This window comes from Manis javanica, chromosome 4, assembly GCF_040802235.1.
Source record: "Manis javanica isolate MJ-LG chromosome 4, MJ_LKY, whole genome shotgun sequence".
In the NCBI taxonomy this organism is placed as follows: Eukaryota; Metazoa; Chordata; class Mammalia; order Pholidota; family Manidae; genus Manis; species Manis javanica.
This window is the reverse complement of record NC_133159.1, coordinates 18,224,020-18,243,457: the sequence shown is the minus strand read 5'-3', so window position 1 is coordinate 18,243,457 and position 19,438 is coordinate 18,224,020. Positions and strand designations below refer to the sequence as shown.

At 51.7% G+C, this 19,438-nt stretch overlaps 1 long non-coding RNA gene across 1 annotated transcript; it reads right to left on the bottom strand.

Moving 5' to 3' along the window:
- Positions 1-142: 142 nt before the first annotated feature.
- On the bottom strand, positions 143-19,238 carry LOC140848654 (uncharacterized). The gene is made up of 2 exons (XR_012129749.1): positions 19,118-19,238; positions 143-537 (listed from the first exon to the last, which is right to left on the bottom strand). It is a non-coding gene; the product is annotated as an uncharacterized lncRNA (long non-coding RNA).
- Between the last annotated feature and the right edge of the window lie 200 nt (positions 19,239-19,438).

Genomic DNA, 19,438 nt, shown 5'->3' with positions numbered 1-19,438 from the left:
CAAATTATCTCCAGAAAGTGTTCGGCTGTGGGCCTCTTGGGGACAGGGGTGGGTGGAGAGTGGGGGGCTGCCTGTGAGATGCTGTCAATGCCTTAACTCCCGCCCAGGCTGGCTGAGAACTGAGAGCGAGCCCACTGCGCAGTTATAGGACACTCCAAGGTGGCGTTTATTAACTAGAATTGGCCATAATTCTGTGATTCTACTTCTTCACCAAAGACGAGACATAATCCGTGGCTTCAGAGAGCTTCCCTGTGGTGGGAGAGGTGGGCCTGCCCACGAAGCAGGGGTGGTGCAGAAGGCAGGAGGGCCCTGAGAGACTCCTCGGGCGCTGAGAGCAGAGGTCAATGGCACCGCGTCAGGAGGCCCCCAGAAGCTCCCACTGGGTTGTGGGCGGGCCCCAGGGTTCAGCAGTCAGGTGGTCTCAGGTTCCTATCCTGACTCCATTGTTTACTAATTGCAAGATAAGAGTCAGTTTTTAACTCTCTGGCCCTCAGTTTCTTTCAGTGGGATGAAGATAATATGCTGACCTTGGTGCAGCTATGAAGAGAATAAAAATGAGATAACACTAGTAAGATGTGGGATACATGGGAGAATCATTTCGCTAAGTGGTAGAGGCTGGGGAGAGGGACACGCTGACACAAAGGGGACCTTGGCATCTCTGGGCAGGTCCCCCTGTGCAACATTGGGTGGGCGTCAGCTCTCTGTCATCCATGGCTCCGCCCCACCTTCTGCTTTGTCCCCTAACCTGGGCCATCCAGGCCATAGGACACCTGCCTTGTCAGAACGACTTTGCACAAACCTTCTGGGAGGGATTTGGGAAGGGCGCTCCTCCTCTCCCCGGCCTCCCCAGCGAAGAGGTGCCCAGAAGTGCCAAACCCAGTGAGGCAGAAGCATGGAGAGGCTCGAGGTAAGTTTCACCTCTCAGTTTAGTCATTTATTACGCCCTCCTGAATGTTCACTACAGGCCAGGCGCTCTGCAAGTGGCGCAGTCAGTGGGGGCCCCGCCCCACCCCGTAGATCTCACCTTCCCGTGGGGTTGGGGACGGCTGACACCCGAGCGCAAAAGATGGTAAGACAAGAGAAGGACAACCTGTGAGAAGTCCTATGAGGGAATAATGACATGCTGTCACTGGTCATTACTGGTGGGAAAGCGGAAGTGTTTTCAGAAAGAAAAGGAAGGGTAAGGACCATCTGCCAGGAGAAGACAAGTGAGCTGAGGTCTGACAGACAAGTGAGCAGGTGCACGGGAGCTGGAGCTGGGGAGCATTCCAGAAGGAGGGGACGCCCATAGGCCAGCTTGGTTGACCAGTTGACGAGAGTGGGGGTTGAGGGCAGAGTGGACAGGCAGAGATGGGGTCTTATGAGGTCTTATAGGTCAGAGTGAGGAGTTCAGATTCCATTCCAAGGACCATGGAAAGCCAGGGTAGTAGGGTTTTAAGAAAGGCTACAACATGACCTATGTTTTTTGTAGACCACTCTGGCTGGGACAAGGGAGCCAGAGGATGGTGTGGAATAATGAGGTGGCCGGGGAGGCTGAAAGGAGAGGTCAGATTTGTTTATAGCAGCCCCTCTTGACACCACCTTTCCTCTATAAAAGAACAGTCCTCTCACCTTTCCTCTATAAAAGAACAGTCCTCTCCTTTGTTCTCTAGAGTTGCCTAAGGTTTTGCCATAGCGTGCTTGTATCCAGTTACAATTCTCTGCTATTCCCAAATGAAGACGTTTTTTCTGGTAAAATAACTGACAAGTTTTATTTTTAAGGTTAATACCAGGAACAGTTCATCAAAGGTGCCACATCAGGCAGTAGGGAACAAGATTATGAAGTGATATTACACATGTAAAAACTAGAAATGACCACAATTTCAAGTGATGGGGAATGGCCATGCCAATTGTGCCTCACAGTAGAGGCACCAGACAGAAAAACTCAGGCATTTCCGATCCATGGAGATGTGCATATATGATGTTGCAATTTATAATAAAAATTATCTATTTTGTTTTTTGTCCACAGTTCCTGGCTCACAGCTCCCCAAACCCTTGTAATCTCCTAAGTGATTAGAGCAATAGTAGCATCTTTTGTTATAGTATTTGGATTTTGTCCTTAGTTCCTGAAATAGCAGAGATAAAGACGAAATGGGTGTCTTCTCTTATTCATAACAAACCCCTTTCTACCACAACTGAGTTTATGTTAATGAAATGATCTTTTTAAGCCTCTGGCTAACCAAGGATCGAAGTGGGTTGCCAGAACCAGCCAAGTGATAAGACGGACAGAACTTTTAGTGCTACACTGATGGCTGAATCATTCATCAATGAGCAATGACTTAATCAATCATACCTACGTAAAGAAGCCTCCATAAAAACCCAAAAGGGTGGGGTTTGCAGAGCTTCCAGGCTGGTGAACAGGAATGCCTCCACGTCCTAGGAGGGTGGCACGCCCCAAACTCCATGGGGACAGACACATATGTGCTCAAGACCCTTCTGGACCTCACCCTATGTATGTCCTCATCTGGCTGTTCATTTGTTTCCTTAATATCCCTTGTAATAAAATGATAATCTAGTAAGTAAACTCTTTTCCTGAGTTCTGTGATCTGTGAGCTCCTCTAGCAATTTCATTGAACCCGAGGAGGGGGTCATGGGACTCTGATTTATACTGTTCTTTCAGAAGCAGAGGTAACAACCTGGACTTTCAACTGGAGTCTAAAGTGAGAGGGGGAGATAATTTTGTGGGACTGAACCCTTAACTTGTGGGTGTGATGTTAACTCCTGGTAAATACTGTTAGAATTGAGTTAGATTATAGGATACCCAGCTGGTGTTACAGAATTGCTGGGTGTGGGAATCCCCCTCCCTCCCAACACATGCATTTGGTAATCAGAAGTATCAGAAATGAAACAGGGTTTTGAGAATAGGGGAGACACAAGAGTGTGTTTTTCTGTAAGAGTATATAAATAGGAAATGAAAAGGGTATGTGCTAATTCTGACAACTATATAAAATGTATGTCCATATACTGATTAAGATGTGAAAGGAGTTCGGAGAAAATCAATAAAGTGTGATTTTCCATGTTCCTTTTCCTGTCAAGATAATATACAAAACAGTTGTAGAAGTCACTGAAAATTGCCTTTAAAATTATCCAACAAACCACCTCTGTTTCAGATGTACCCTATGGATTCTTAGGTTCTGAGAGACTTAAAAAATAACTAACTGCCCTTTTAGCATGGAAAATACTCAAGTGCAGTGAGTTTTCCTTCCCTGGTTAAGAGGGTGTTGCTATGAACTAGCCTTTGAGCACCTGGGTTTTATCTCCTGGTCAGGATTGTGCAGTCTCTCACTTCTCCCCTCAAAAGCTGTTTATGGCTTTTCAGACGGTCGCTGGGGAAACCGCACAAACGTCATGCCGGATTAGAATGCAATTTCAGGGGAAAGACAAAAGCACAGAGAATCACAAATCCAGAGAAATCCAAGTCCACACTGATTAATCCAGTACAAAGAAAAAAAAAGAGGAAGCAAACATAGTTAGCCAGGTGATTTTTGAAATCAATTCCTTGCCTCTCAAGTGGGTGGAGAAAGCAGCAAAGGCCAAGAGACTCAGAAGTCGTAGTTCTTAGTTATCTACTGGGCACATAGTGTGATTTTTTGCATGGCTATTCCCCAAACATACACTGTGTGGTAGCCACGGATGAGACTGAATCTGAATAAAGGAAACCTCCTTTGAAATGGGGTCTGGAGGCAAGAAGGAGGAGCTTTCATGTTCTACCTGTCCTGGCCAATTTCAGACCCCAATAGGAAGGGACACAACTTGCTTTCCCTGTAGGAAGAAGCCTATCCTCTACTACCCCAGCAGGAGGAAGACTTTTTCCTTGCCTGGCAACAGCCCAGCCAATGAGAGGTTGCCATAGCTCAGCCAATGAAAAGCTACTACACATTGCACTCTGTTTACTCCAACAGACTTTTAGTTATTAATAGACTCTACTTTTCCTCGATAAAAGAGCCAGTCCTCTGTTCTCCAGACTTTCCTGTGCTTTTACAGTAGCTTGCATGTCTTGAAGTACAATTCTCTGCTATTCCTGAATAAATCCATTTTGCTGGTAAAACACCTGTTTTATTTTTAAGGTTAAGAAGATCCAGAGGAGCTGGGCACCTGTTCGCAGTAGCTGTTGTCCTGCATTTGGGTTAATTCCCATTTCACCTCTGGGAGCATCTGAGTGACAGAGGGTGGGGAAAGAAGAGAGTGACAGGGGCTGAGCCAGGTATCTAACTCCAGCAAGCCACCCGATCTCTCTGGGCCTGTTCTTCATCTGTAAAGTGACAGGTTGGACTGTTCGATCTCTGAGACCTCTTCCAGCTGGGTGGTAAGTTTGATAATCGTGACTGCCCCTTTAAAAAACAGCCAGCCCAGGTAATTTCCCTGCAGCTTCCTCATTTTTAGGAACCCCTGTGCTTCAGAGCCTTAGCACAATTCATGTGCAGTAAATTACAAGGGAAAAACTTCTGTTCCCAGGATGAAAAGGAGAGGCTGTAAATTAAGCTAAGCCCTTCTGCCATTAGCAGAAGCAGCTCTTCCTCATTTTGGCAACAAAAGTGTGGTTTTATCTCTAGGATTCCAGGAGCACTTTCTGGTGGCAGTTTAGCCCATCTGCGGCTATCTCAGGTATTGCCCCTCCCCTGGTACCTCCTGGGTCCACTCTAATACCAGTCGCCCTAGGAAACCCGCAGAGAGAGCAAAGAGACTAAAAGAATACACGCTGAGAGGAGACTAGGTTCAACAGCGACTACGGTTTACTTGCTGTGTGGCCTCAGGCTGATCTAACCTCTCTGGGCTTTAGTTCATTCTTCCCTGAAACATTCATTCCGCCAATATTTTCTGAGTGCCTGCTGTGTGCCAGCAGCAAATAAGAGACAACAATTCCTGCCCTGATGAAGTTTACATTCTTATGTGGGGAAAACAAAAATAAAAATGCCAATGATGCGGCATGTTGAAGGGTGGTTAAGTGCTCAGGAGAAAAATGAAGGGGCTATAGAATGGTATTATCTGCCCACTGGCCACCCTAAAGGGTTGTAATGAAGGTTGAATGAGTTAAATGCCCATAAAATTACTTTGTCAAACAGTAATGGGCTGTGCAAATATACAAAGTAATTATAATATTGTAAATGGGCATCAAAGGGACGGGTCTCACTGGAGGAACCCGACTCGAGCCAAGTAAGGAAGACAACGGCGAATGTCAAATGATTCAATGGAAGGTCTCTAGCCGCAGGTCCTGCCTAGAACACGCGTAGTAGTACTCTCTCCCCAGCAACCCAGCAGGACCAATCATCGGTGATGACGACACCCACACCGGCCAATTAGTTCTGCTCACCATACCCTCAGGGCACTCCCAGCTCCCTCGATAAGCCTGTCGTCCCTCCTGCTGGGCGCAACTTCCCTGGCCTGTGCGTGGACCGGTGAACCTCGCCTGGGATTGTGCAAAAAAAATTTTTTTGGCTCCTTTGTTGCTGCTTGCCTGGTCTGATTTTGTTTACCTTACATTGGTGCCAAAACCCGGGTGTGGGGCCCCAGCGGGCTCCACCCTCCTCTCCTGACCCGGGACCTCTCTGTAGAACAGACCTGATCCCAGGGCCTCAGACAACTTGGTGACACCCTCGTCTTCCCTGCTCCCTCCTCCTACCCTCCATGGGGTGCCTGGTCCAAAATCACGGCCACGTCTGGATGCCCCTCCGGCCTGTACCTATTTAGCTCCGGTATAGTGGAGACGTCCCTATCTCCGGATCGCCAAACTTGTTTTTCCCGCCCCTAACCAGAGTGGCTCTGGGATGCTAGACCTACTTGTTTGGGGACCCGGGGACAGAGGAGATAGTCATGGGAAGCCACCACTCAAACCTGAGGCACAGACCCCACCCACGTGTCTTACTTCCCATCTCACTGCTCTGGGCTTATCCTAGGATATCCGTAAACAGAAACTGATCTTCCTTTGTTCCCGGGCCTGGCCTCAATATCCTCTGGATAACCAGTCTTGCTGCCCCCCGGGAACTTTTGATTTCCACCTCCTCACTGATCTCAGCAACTATTACCGGACTGGAAATGGTCCAAGGTTCCCTATATCCAGGCCTTTTGGGCATTGCGCTCCCGCCCAGACCTCTGTGTTAAGTGTTCCTCAGCCCAGGCCCTCCTGGCCAAGTCCCCCAATAGGGGCTATCAACCTCTCAGTGTGCTGGAATCTTCCTTTACAGAGCCCCCAGAAGACCTTGGCCTCCCCGCTCCAACTCCTACCCCTCCTTCCCCGTTTCTTCTGTCTCCTTCTCCTCAACTGTCTGGCCCTTCCCAACACCCTCCTTATTCGGCCCTGGTGCCCAAGCCTGTTCTGTTGAGGCCTCTTCTGTGCCTACCCCTGTGTCATCGCCCGTCTCACCTATCCCCTACCTGGCTACCCCACCCAAACCGCCATCTTTAATTATTCCTTTGTCTTCCACTTCAGTCCCACCAAGTTCAGTCAATTCCCTTCCCCCACCTGCCTCTGTACCTGCCACGGGGCTGGTCCCGCCATGGAGACACAACCACCCGCCTCTGGTCCTACTGACGTCACATCTAACTCCTTTATTTCCAGCCTTACCCCCAGCACCCACGTTATACCCCTCCTCTTCCATGAGCACCGCCATCTTGTCCTTCTCCTACATCGCATCCTACCCCTGCCCCATCGCCATCTTGTCCTCCTACATTGCTTCCTACCCACACCCCCGCCCCACCGCCATCTTGTCATCCTACATCACTTCCTACCCCCACCCCACCGCCATCTTGTCCTCCTACATCGCTTCCTACCCACACCCCCGCCCCACCGCCATCTTGTCATCCTACATCACTTCCTACCCCCACCCCACCGCCATCTTGTCCTTCTCCTACATTGCTTCCTACCCGCGCCCCACCGCCATCTTGTCCTTCTCCTACATCGCTTCCTACCCCCGCCCCACCGCCATCTTGTCATCCTACATCGCTTCCCACCCCTGCCCCACCGCCATCTTGTCATCCCACATCGCTTCCTACCCACACCCCCCGCCATCTTGTCATCCTACATCGCTTCCCACCCCTGCCCCACCGCCATCTTGTCCTTCTTCTACATCGCTTCCTACCTGTGCCCCACCGCTGTCTTGTTCTTCTACATTGCTTCCTAACCCCCGCCCCGCCGCCATCTTGTCCTTCTCCTACATCGCTTCCTACCACCGCCCCACCGCCATCTTGTCCTCCTACATTGCCTCCTACCCACTCCCACCACCATCTTGTCCTTCTTTACATCGCTTCCCAACTCCCCACCGCCATCTTGTCCTCCTACATCACCTCCTACCCACTCCCACCGCCATCTTGTCCTTCTCCTACATCGCTTCCTACCACCGCCTCACCGCCATCTTGTCCTCCTACATCGTTTCCTACCCCCGCCCCACCGCCATCTTGTCCTTCTCCTACATCGCTTCCTACCACCGCCTCACCGCCATCTTGTCCTCCTACATCGCTTCCTACCCATGCCCCACTGCCATCTTGTCCTTCTCCTACATTGCTTACTACCTGAAGGGCCCCCACCAGTAAGATGGCGAACTTCCGGCTTCTCTTCGGGGGGGTCCTCGGTTCCCGCCGGCGCCACCTGAAGCCCAATCACCTCTCGCCCCCCTCCCACTCCCAGCACCTAGCCAACAGCCACCAGCCCCGTAGAAGCGACACCTCAATCACCCCATGCCCCTTCCTATATAACCCAGCACCTTTCCCTAATAAAGCGGATTTCTCCGGTGAATTGCTGCTGTCGCTTCTTTCTTTTCATTGGTGCCGAAACCCGGGAGACGGGACACCCCAACTGGGCCCCGTCTTCCCCCCGACACCAGCAGCAGCTTGCCCTCGTCCTCTTTTTCCGGCGCTGGCTCATCACTCTCACCACTCCTCTCTGGCCTTTAGGTAAGTTTTCCCCCCGGGGTGGGCCACTCTTCCCCGAGCTATCGCAGTGCCATTGACCGTGATGGTCCGGCAAGGCCCTGACGCTCAGGGACGAGGAGGGAACGCTCCCCGCCTCAGGCCTTCACGGCTGCGGCGGACCCTCAGGCCCCCCTCCAACAGCCATAAACGAGGTGACTCCTTTGCGGATGAGAACACTCCCTTTTTTCCCCTCTCCTCCTTCTGTTCCGTCCGCCAAAATCCGTTCCGTTCACCGAAAATTCCTAGTACTAGGTTCCTCGTGACTCCAGCACTCTGCCTTCTTAGGGAAGTCTGGGTGATGACCCACACTTCCTAAGAAATTCTGACTCGTGTACGAGTTTCCGCAGACCACCAAGGATCACCAGGGACGCCCTTTGTCTCCTTGCGGTCTGCTTCCAGTCCGAGGATCTCCGTTCGTCTTCCCCTGTCTGTCTCCTCCTCTGTCCTGTAGCCATGGGAGCCTCCTCATCCTCCCTGAAAGTTCACCTCTTGAATGCCTGCTTAAGCATCTGGCTACCCTCTCCCTGACGCCTGATATAAAACCAAAACTTCTCCGTAAATACTGCTCCCAAGATTGGCCGACATACCCCCTAGACAATCACAACCAATGGCCCGCAGGGAGAACTCTTGATCCTAACATCACTCGCAATCTCTTTAACTACTGCCAGCGCCTGAAAAAATGGAAGATTCCCTATATCGAGGCTTTTCGCCTCCTAGCTCAAAATCCCAGCCTCTGCACCACCTGCTCCCCGCCCCAAGTTCTCCTAGCCTGCAAGCCGTCTCCCTCCCCTCCCCACACTCCCAGTCCCTCTTCGATTACCTTTGACCTGGCCGACGAGCCTCCACCAAACAGGCTTCCCCCTTCGGCCCCTCCCCCTCCTAGAACCCCTCCACCCTCCACAGCTGCTGCTGCCTCCACCCCCGCAAGAGGCCTCCCGTCCTCTCCCTTCCCCCTCCTCTCCTCCTTCCACCACCATCTCCTCCCCCCCTCCCCCCCTCCTCCTCCGTCCCCCTCACCTCCCTCCCTCCTGCAGGATCGAGCCTGAGCCTTTCAGCCCCCCTCTAACTAAGTTCCAGGAGCCTCCTCCGTCTTTGCCCCAACAGACTCGGTCCCAAGGGCCTCCCAAAATTATCGCGTCTTTGCCCCCATCACCTGTTTCCCCCCTACAGACTGAGCCAGAACCCTTCAGTTCCCCTCAGACTCGGTCCCGAGGGCCTCCCAAAATTATCGCCCCCTCCGGGAAGTAGCAGGATCCGAAGGCATCGTGCGCATTCACATCCCTTTCTCCTTAGGAGATTTAGCCCAACTTGAGAAACGCTTAGGTTCCTTTTCCACTGATCCCACAACATACATCAGGGAGTTTCAATGGACCCTCCAGTTTTACAGCCTCACACATCATGACATTTTCATGCTCCTGGCCAATACTCTCCTCCCTGAAGAGCATAGACGAGTTTGGGACTTCGTCCAAACGCACGCTACCGAAACCCACAGGACTGACCCCACCTATCCCCCTGGCCCCACTGCTGTCCCCAAACAAGACCCACACTGGGATTATAACACTACCGTGGGTCTCCGCTCTCAAGATATTTTGCCTCCTGCTTAATAGCAGGTCTGAAAAAGGCAGCTCATAAAGTAGTCAATTTTCAAAAGCTCCAAGACATAATTCAAAAGAGAGATGAAACCCCCTCCGAGTTCTTAGACAGACTCACTCAAGCCCTATTACAGTATACCAGCCTGGACCCAGAAACACCTAAAGGAAGACATGTCCTTATGACATACTTCCTAGCTCAAAGCTACCCCGACATTAAAGCTAAACTCAAAAAGTTAGAACAGGGCCCCACTACCCCACAGACTGAGATCCTAACAGTGGCCTTTAAAGTCTTCCATAACCGGGAGGAGGAGAAAGAACACCGTAAACAAAAGGCTGATCAGGCCAATTTCCAGATGTTGGCCCAGCTGATAAAACCACAACCTGGGCGCCCCTCTACAAACAAGCCCCCCCCCAGGAGCTTGTTTCAAGTGCGGAAAAGAGGGACATTGGTCAAGGGTGTGCCCCTCCCCCAGATCTCCTACCACCCCATGCCCCAGATGCCACAAAATGGGCCACTGGGGGTCTGACTGCCCAACCACCCGAAGGGGAGGCTGGATGAACAACCCCCATCCTAAACCCGCCGTAGTGGGGCTGGCAGAAGAAGATTGACGGGGCCCGGGGGCTTCTCGCCCGACCATTTCCATCACCAAACAGGAGCCCAGGGTTACTTTAATAGTAGACGGTCACCCCATCTCCTTCCTCCTAGATACAGGAGCCACCTTCTCAGTCTTGCGAGAATACCGGGGCCCTACCACGCCAGCCATTACTCCTATAGTTGGGGTAGGAGGTAAACAGATTTTCCCATTAACCCCCCCCTTTTATGTACAATCCAAGACAATCCCATACCTTTCTCCCACTCCTTCCTGGTTATGCCCCAGTGTCCCATCCCTTTACTAGGACAGGACATCCTTTCTCTCCTGCATGTTTCCATAACTATATCCACTCCCACAGCCCCCAGTACTCCCTTTCTGATGGCCCTCATAGCCGACGACCCCCCTCTACCCAATGAAAGCTCCGGTTCCGCCCTCATACACCCTGTAAATCCCAAAGTTTGGGACATTACAAGCCCCTCCATGGCCCTATGTCCCCCTGCCTCTATCAAATTACGTGACCCCTCTCAGTATATCTGTCAGGCCCAATATCCCCTTAGCACTTCAGCCCTCATAGGCCTCCAACCCATCATTCAAGATCTCTTAAACAAAAATTACCTCAGACCCACTCACTCCCCATTTAATACCCCCATATTAGCTGTTAAAAAAACCAACGGATCTTTCCGCCTTGTCCAAGACCTTCGCCTCATCAACATGGCCGTTGTCCCTATCCATCCCTTAGTTCCAAATCCATACACCCTTTTATCGCAGATCCCTGCCTTGGCATCCCACTTCTCAGTCCTAGATCTCAAGGACGCATTTTTTTCTATCCCTCTGGACCCCTCCTCCCAAGATTTTTTCGCCTTCACCTGGACAGACCCATGCACGAGACATTCTGAACAACTTACTTGGACAGTTTTGCTACAAGGCTTCGGAGATAGTCCCCATATTTTTGGACAAGTCCTAGCTCAGGACCTCAAACAGTTTCATCATGATCACTCCGAGTCCACTTTATTACAATATGTAGACGAACTTCTACTCTGCAGTCCCTCGTGGGAACAGTCTCAACTTGACACTGCCTCTCTACTTAACCTTCTAGCTTCCAGAGGTTACCGGGTATCCCCCGTCAAAGCTCAAATCTCTTCCCCTTCTGTCACTTACCTTGGATTCCTTCTGTCTCAACAAAGAAAGTCCATTACCTTAGACATAAAATGACTCCTCTCTGACCTACCCATTCCCAAAACCAAGACAGAAATCCTTTCCTTTCTAGGCCTGGCTGGGTATTTTAGAGAGTGGATCCCTAACTTCTCCCTGTTGGCAAGACCCCTATATGACCTCAGCAAGGGCCCCCTGAAGAACCATTATCATCCTCACCCTGACACTCCTTCATTAAGCTCCGTCAAGCCCTTGTGGAAGCTCCAGCTCTCCATCTCCCTGATTTGTCGAAACCCTTCTTATTATACATTCATAAGAGGTCCAGTCAAGCTCTAGGAGTCCTAGGGCAATATTATGGCCCATCCTTTGCCCCAGTAGCTTATCTCTCCAAGCAATTACACCCCACAGTTCGGGGATGGGCCCCCTGCCTACGGGCATTAGCCGCTGGGCAGCTCTTGCAGAAAGAAGCTCATAAACTAACATTCGGGGCGCCCCTTACCATTCTGTCCCCACATCACCTAAAAGATCTCTTAACCTACAAAAGTTTACAGACTCTCCCTCCCTCCAGACTCCTGACCTTACTGTCCTCTTTCCTCCAAAATCCAGACATTTCTTTCCTCCCCTGCCAGCCCCTGAATCCGGCCACTCTTCTTCCTCTACCCTACTCTCCTCATACTCCCTCGCATGATTGCCTGGAAGTCCTTCACAACTTCCTTCCGTGCCACTCCACGATCTCTGAAGGAGCCCTCTCACACTCCGACCTCATCTGGTTTACTGATGGGTCCTCCTTTAAACATGAGGGCACCCACTACGCAGGACACGCAGTAGTCTCCCTCGAAGATGTCATTGAGGCACGAGCCCTACCCCCTGGTACAACCAATCAACAGGCCGAACTCATTGCAGCCACCAGAGCTTGCACTCTGGCCGGGACACATCTCTCACATTGTACACTGACTCCAAGTACTTATTCCACATTCTCTTGTCTCACGCGGCAGTATGGAAAGAACGAGGCCTCCTCACCACAAAAGGAAATTCCATAACTAATTCAGCCTTAATTACTAAACTTCTAGAGGCTTCACAACTCCCACACCGACTAGGCATAGTCCACTGCAAATCACATCAAAAGGATGACTCCCCCATTGCAAGAGGTAACAACAAAGCCGACAGAGTAGCCCGGTCAGTTGCCCTATCAGAAGACACACCAGACAACAATCCATCTGCCCTTGCGGTTTTAGCCTTATCACAAGACACCCTCTGTTTCCAGGACAAAGAGTCTCTCTTCCGCCTCTTACATGATCTGTTCCATCCCAGCCCCCAATCCTTGATCCACTTTTTACAATCTTTTTTTTCTCTCTCTCCTGAAGACAAAACCCTACCTAACCAAATCACCTGCAGGTGCACCATCTGCCAACGCACTAACCCTAATACCCCCCTCAAGGCTCAACCCTTCCCAGCTCATCAAGCAAGGGGTAATGTCCCTGCCGCAGATTGGCAAATAGACTTCACTAACATGCCCCCTGTACAGCATACCAGATACCTACTCGTGTTAGTAGATACATTTTCAGGATGGGTCGAAGCTTTCCCCACCACTAACAAATGAGCGTCCGCGGTTGCCTCTATCCTCCTCACCCAGATCTTTCCTAGGTTCGGGATGCCCACTTCCCTCCAATCAGATAACAGCCCTGAGTTCACTGCCCAAATTATCCAGAACCTCTCCAAGTCGCTCTCACTCCCCTGGCATTTACATTGTCCTTATCGACCACAAGCTTTGGGAAAAGTAGAAAGAGCCAATAGGACTCTAAAGGACATCCTGACCAAACTATCTCTAGAACTACACCTTGACTGGGTTCGCTTACTTCCCTTAGCTCTACTCCGCATTCGGGCCCTCCCAGAGAAACCTTCCTTCTTGTCGCCCTTTGAGATCATGTACGGCCGCCTGATTCTACCCCCGGGGCTCCCTTCCCACAAAGGACCAATTCCTCCCAATATGGCCCTTCCACTACTCCCTCTCCTCCACACTGAATTGTGGAAATATCAGGATTGGCTCCTTCCTGATCCATCTGCCTCCCAAAATCCTCCTGTCTTACAGCCCGGCCAACTAGTGTTTTATAAGCCGCCAGAGGATCGGCCCTCTCTCACCTCGAAATGGGAAGGTCCACACCCAGTTATTCTCTGCACCCCCTCGGCCACCAAGCTCTCACTGCCTGATAACTCTGTCACCCCTTGGATTCATATCTCCAGGTTGAAACCAAATACCCAGGACCCACCTTCTCTGGACACCCAAGACCCATCAGTCACAATCCAGAGTCCTTCGGATACAGCCCAAGACGCTGTCTACTCTACCACGCCTCATCCCTCTGATCCCTTGAAACTCCGCATCTCCCATTCACCACCTTTGCCATCCATACCCGAATCATGACTTTTTCCTCCTTTACCACTCTCTCGCTTTTTTTCCTCATTCCTATTGTCTTCCCCGCCACCCCAGCCTCCTTTGTATGGTGATTCAAAGTCAGACAGACTTACACACAGCATCAAACAAAAGTTACTGCCCTCATTGCCACATCAGACTGCTCTCTGAAAGGCTGCTCTGAGCCTTTATACCTCCGCTTTCCTCCCTCCACTGAAGTGTTCACTAGCAGCTACCTTTATTCTCCCTACCTCTGCTTCCTCTATGACCAAAGACAAGCCTATTGCAGGCGATGGCCAGACACCTACAGGAGATGTCCCTACTGGTCTTGCACCATTCACTACATGGGTAACTCCCGGTACCCACAGTATTACTCCTCCAACCGTTTAATGAAATATCCCAACGGCTCATTCTCCTTATCAATCCCAGATCCCTGGGACTCTCGATGGGCCGCCGGAGTCACAGCCTCAGTTTACTACGGGGGGTCCTTGACCCCCCACGGTACCCTTCATATCTCTCGAGAGTATGTTCCCTCTCACTCCCAGATCTCTCAAGTTGCATCAGATATCAGACATTCTGAAAAAGTCATTATCCAAACTCTTGACGGCGCCTCTTCATCTTCTTATTCCTCCTACTCTTGGTTACAGCTCATTCAAGACACCACCATCTTTCTCAACCACACCCTTAACACCGCCAATTGTTTCTTATGTGCATCACTACAGCGCCCACTGCTGGCCGCCGTGCCCCTTAATATTTCCAACTACTCCTTCCATGCAGAAGGACAACCCCTCCGCCCCCTGGCAGACATACCCCTATGGGAACCAGAATATGCAGATAATCTCACCATCCACCACTGTGTAGGCCCAACTCCACCCCCCTCCAGCGCACTTCACTGCCTCTCTATCTACACCCCTACCTCCGGCTCTAAGACTTTTACGCAACCAGGACACTTTTGGTGTAATGGCAGTCTTTTCAACTCACTGCCTCCCAACTCCAATACACCCTGCATTCTCGTCACCCTAATCCCATAGTTTACACTTTACAGCATGGCAGAATTTCTTAAGCTCCAACCTCCCTTGCCCTTGCGCACAAAAAGGGCTGCTTTCCTTCCCATCATGGTCGGTATCTCTTTGATCACCTCAGCCATTGGGGCAGGGTTTTCGGGAGGAGCCTTGGGGCACTCTCTATGGGCAGTTAGAGATCTCAACGCCAAACTTGAGGGAGCCCTGACATCCACTGCCGATTCCCTGGCCTCTCTCCAAAGACAGGTCACTTCACTAGCTAAGGTCACCCTTCAAAACCGGCGGGCCTTAGATCTGCTTACAGCCGAGAAGGGCGGCACCTGCGTCTTCCTCTGAGAAGAGTGCTGCTATTACATCAACGAATCCGGCATTGTAGAAACTGACATTACCAAACTCACCGACCTTGCCTCCAGCCTCCACTCTGCTTCCAATTCCAACCCATTCTCATCAATACTAACAAACCCCCTCCTCACCTGGCTCTGGCCCATTGCAGGCCCCATAATAATCATTCTTCTCGCCTGTCTATTCTTACCCTGTATAATAAAGTTCATCAAATCCCAAGTTGGAAAACTCTCTAATCAAGCTTTCAACCAGCTTTTACTCAGGAACTACCAGCTTCTGGCCACAGAAGATCCCTCACCCTCACGTGACCTCCTCCCCACACGCTGAGATGGACCCCTCTCTCCGCTGGAAACTGTTCCTGGAAACAATAGCCGCAGACGCCTGGCTCCTGACACCAATATCCTCTTGGCACCATTGGAATCAACAGGTCTTCGACCTATGGTTACAGGGAACCTTCATTGATTTCCAACCTGAAGAAGTCCACATCTACTCATCCTTACTGTGGGGAGTCCTATCAACCCTCTCCTACTGGTCCTCAAGCCCTCACTCCCTTCTCCGCCCCCGTTCAGCAGGAAGCAGCCAGAGAGAAAGCAACGTCCACAACCCCATAGAGGAGAAAGGGGGGAATGAAGGGCCCCCACCAGTAAGATGGCGAGCTTCCGGCTTCTCTTCAGGGTCCTCGGTTCCCGCCGGCGCCACCTGAAGCCCAATCACCCCTGCCCGCCTCCCACTCCCAGCACCTAGCCAACAGCCACCAGCCCCGTAGAAGTGACACCTCAATCACCCCATGCCCCTTCCTATATAACCCAGCACCTTTCCCTAATAAAGCGGATTTCTCCGGTGAATTGCTGCTGTGTGTCGCTCCTTTCCTTTCACTACCCCCGCCCCCGCCCCCCGCTATCTTGTCATCCTACATTGCTTCCTACCCATGCCCCACCGCCATCTTGCCCTTCCACATTGCTTCCTAGCCCCACCCCACCACCATCTTGGCCTTCTCCTACATCACTTCCCACCCCCGCCCCACTGCCATCTTTCCTTCTACATCGCTTCCAACCCCCACCCCACCGCCATTCTGTCCTTCTCCTACATCACTTCCTACCCACTCCCACCGCCATCTTGTCCTCCTACATCACTTCCTACCCACGCCCCACTGCCATCTTATATCCCCAAGCCACCTCCTAAGTGGGCCAGCCCTCCGGTCACTAGATCCCAGGCCCAATTATTGGCCGCCCTTAGGGAAGTGGCTGGCGCTGAGGGATTGGTTTGAGTACATGTCCCCTTCTCCCTGGGAGACCTGTACTCAGATAGAAAAACACCTGGGCTCACACTCTGCCAATCCGACTGCCTATACCAAGGAGTTTCAGTACCTCACTCAGGCATATGGACTCACATAGCATGACCTCCACATAATTCTAACCTCCACTCTCACCCCTGAGGAGCATGATCGTGTCACCTCAGCAGCTCAAGACTACGCCAACCAGGTACATAACTCCGACCAATCACTACCAGTCGGGACCATGGCAGTGCCCGCTGAAGACCCACAATGGAACTATCAGGATAATGTCACAGGCAGGACTAAGAGGGATCAGATGGTCCGCTGTCTTATTGCAAGTATGGATAAGACAGCTCAAAAAATTGCTAACTATGACAAACTGAGGGAGGTCACTCAAGAGCCTAATGAAAACCCAGCCTCTTTCCTTAGTTGCTTAACAGAGGCTCTTATACTCCACACCTGTTGAGAGCCTTCCTCACCGCTGGGGTCCACGGTCCTAGCTACCCACTTTATCACCCAGTCCACCTGGGCATCTGTCTGGCATAAACTAAAAAAGGCAGAAGTGGGCCCCCAGACTCCTCTCCGAGACCTAGTAAATATGGCCTTTAAAGTTTATAATGCCCTAGAGGAGGAAGCCGAGGCTGTTTGGGCCCAGAGGCTAAAACAGAAGGTGGCCCTTCAAACCCAAGCCCTGGTCGCCACCCTGTGGCTGGCACAACAGGGGCCTTGGGGCCCCCGCCTCAGGAAACAATCTGAGACCCGCATGCCTCCAGGAGCTTGCTTCAAGTGTAGCCAGGATGGCCACTGGGCAAAACATTGCCCCAACCCCAGGCCACTGACTTGGCCCTGCCCGGTCTGCAGACAGAAGGGTCACTGGAAGTCGGAGTGCCCCCTTGGGATGAGCCATCCTCTGGCAACAGAGTTTTGTGGGGGTGCTGGCTCCCCTGATGGGCCCCTCCTCAGAACTCCTGGGTCTCCTGGACGACTGAAGCCACCTAGACTTGAGCACCCCGATCACTCTTGCTGAGCCCAGGGCTACACTACGGGTAGCGGGTAAGTCCATCTCCCTTTTGGTGGACACCGGGGCTACCTATTCTGTTTTACCCTCCTTCCATGGGTCTTTATATCCTTCCCAGGTCTTGGTTGTGGGAGTCTATGGGACCTCCTCTAAACTTCTAGAAACAGGCCCGGTGTCCCGCCTCTTTGAAGGCCGCCCCTTCACTCATTCATTTTTAGTCATTCCATCATGTCCAGCCCCCTTGCTAGGAAGGGACCTCCCATATAAGCTTGGGGCATCTATCTGCCTCTCCTCACACTGAGCCCCTCCAAGTCTGGTCCTCGCCCTCACCCAGGCTGTCTCCTCCCCTGAGCCCTCGTCCGACTTCCCTGTTTCCCCTGAGAAGGTAGACCCAGTAGCCTGGGACACTTCCACTCCAGTAGTGGCAAGACACCACACCCCAGTCCTCATTTGTCTCAAGGACCCCTCCTGCTTCCCTTCTCAGCCTCAGTTTCCTATTTCACACACCCACTGCAAGGGTCTTCAGCCCATTGTCAATCAGCCTCTTGTCCAGGGTCTCCTGGTTCCCACCAATTCCCCTTGCAATACTTCTCTCCTCCCAGTCAGAAAACCGTCTGGTGCTTATCGACTGGTACAAGATCTACAGATTATCAACTCAGCCGTAGTGCCACTACATCCAGTTGTCCCTAACCCATATACTCTTTTATTTCAGATACCCCCAACTACCACTCATTTCACAGTCCTAGACCTTAAAGATGCCTTCACCATCCCCCTACATCCCGATTCCCAGCCGCTTTTTGCCTTGGGAGGATCCAGACACCCACCAAACCCAACAGTTAACATGGACGGTTCTGCCCCAGAGATTCCGTGACAGCCTCCACCTTTTTGCCAAGAATTGGCCAGAGACCTATACCTCTATGCCTCTGGGTGCAGCACCCTCCTCTAGTATGTAGATGACCTCCTCCTGTGCAGCCCTTCAAAAAAAAATCTCCCTCCAAGACACAGCCTCCCTCCTTAACTTCTTGGCACAATGGAGATTTAGGGTCTCTCCCTCCAAAGCTCAACTCTCCATCCCACAAGTCACCTAGCTAGGGGTGGCCCTCACCCCCAACCTCCAAAGCTCTCATGGTGGACTGCACCACCTCCATCAGGGAACTCCAGCCCCCCACCTCAGGTGCTGAGATTTTGTCATTCCTTGGATTGGTGGGCTTCTTGAGACACTGAGTCCCCAACTTTGCTATACTTGCTAAACCACTATATGCTACAGCCAAAGAAGCCCCCACCGGGCCCCTCACTTCCCCCTCAATGGTAGCTCACGCTTCCGAGAATTTGCGGAGCGCCCTCCTGGCCTCCCCCCCTTCATGCTTCCCAATCCTCACAAGTCTTTCATCCTGTTCACTAAAGAAGCTGGAGTAGCAACTGGAGTTCTAGTCCAACCAGTGGAGCCCTCATACCGACCAGTTGCCTTTCTATTCAAATAGACTCCACTGCGCAGGGATGGCAACCTTGCCTCTGAGCACTGGCAGCGGCAGCATGCCTTTCCAAAGAGGCCTTAAAACTCGCCCCTGGTCTCCTCAGATTTTTTCAATAGCGACTGACAGAAATCTCCCGAGTTACAGTTAACCAGATGCTGGTTACTCGCCCCTTCCCTCCAAACCACCCCCGGCCACATACCAGCTGGAACTTCCCCAGGCCGCCCCTCCTCCGCAGGAAGTAGCTAAAATGAGCCGGCGCCCCCTATGACAAAAAGGCTGGAATGTAAGATGGAAGGTACCAGAGGAAGGGACGGGTCTCACTGGAGGAACCCAACTCGAGCCAAGAAAGGAAGAGAACGGCGAATGTCACTCAAATGATTCAATGGAAGGTCTCTAGCCGCAGGTCCTGCCTAGAACACGCGTAGTAGTACTCTCTCCCCAGCAACCCAGCAGGACCAATCATCGGTGATGACGACACCCACACCGGCCAATTAGTTCTGCTCACCATACCCTCAGGGCACTCCCAGCTCCCTCGATAAGCCTGTCGTCCCTTCTGCTGGGCGCAACTTCCCTGTCCCGCGTGCGGACCAGTGAACCTCGACCGGCATTGCACTAATAAA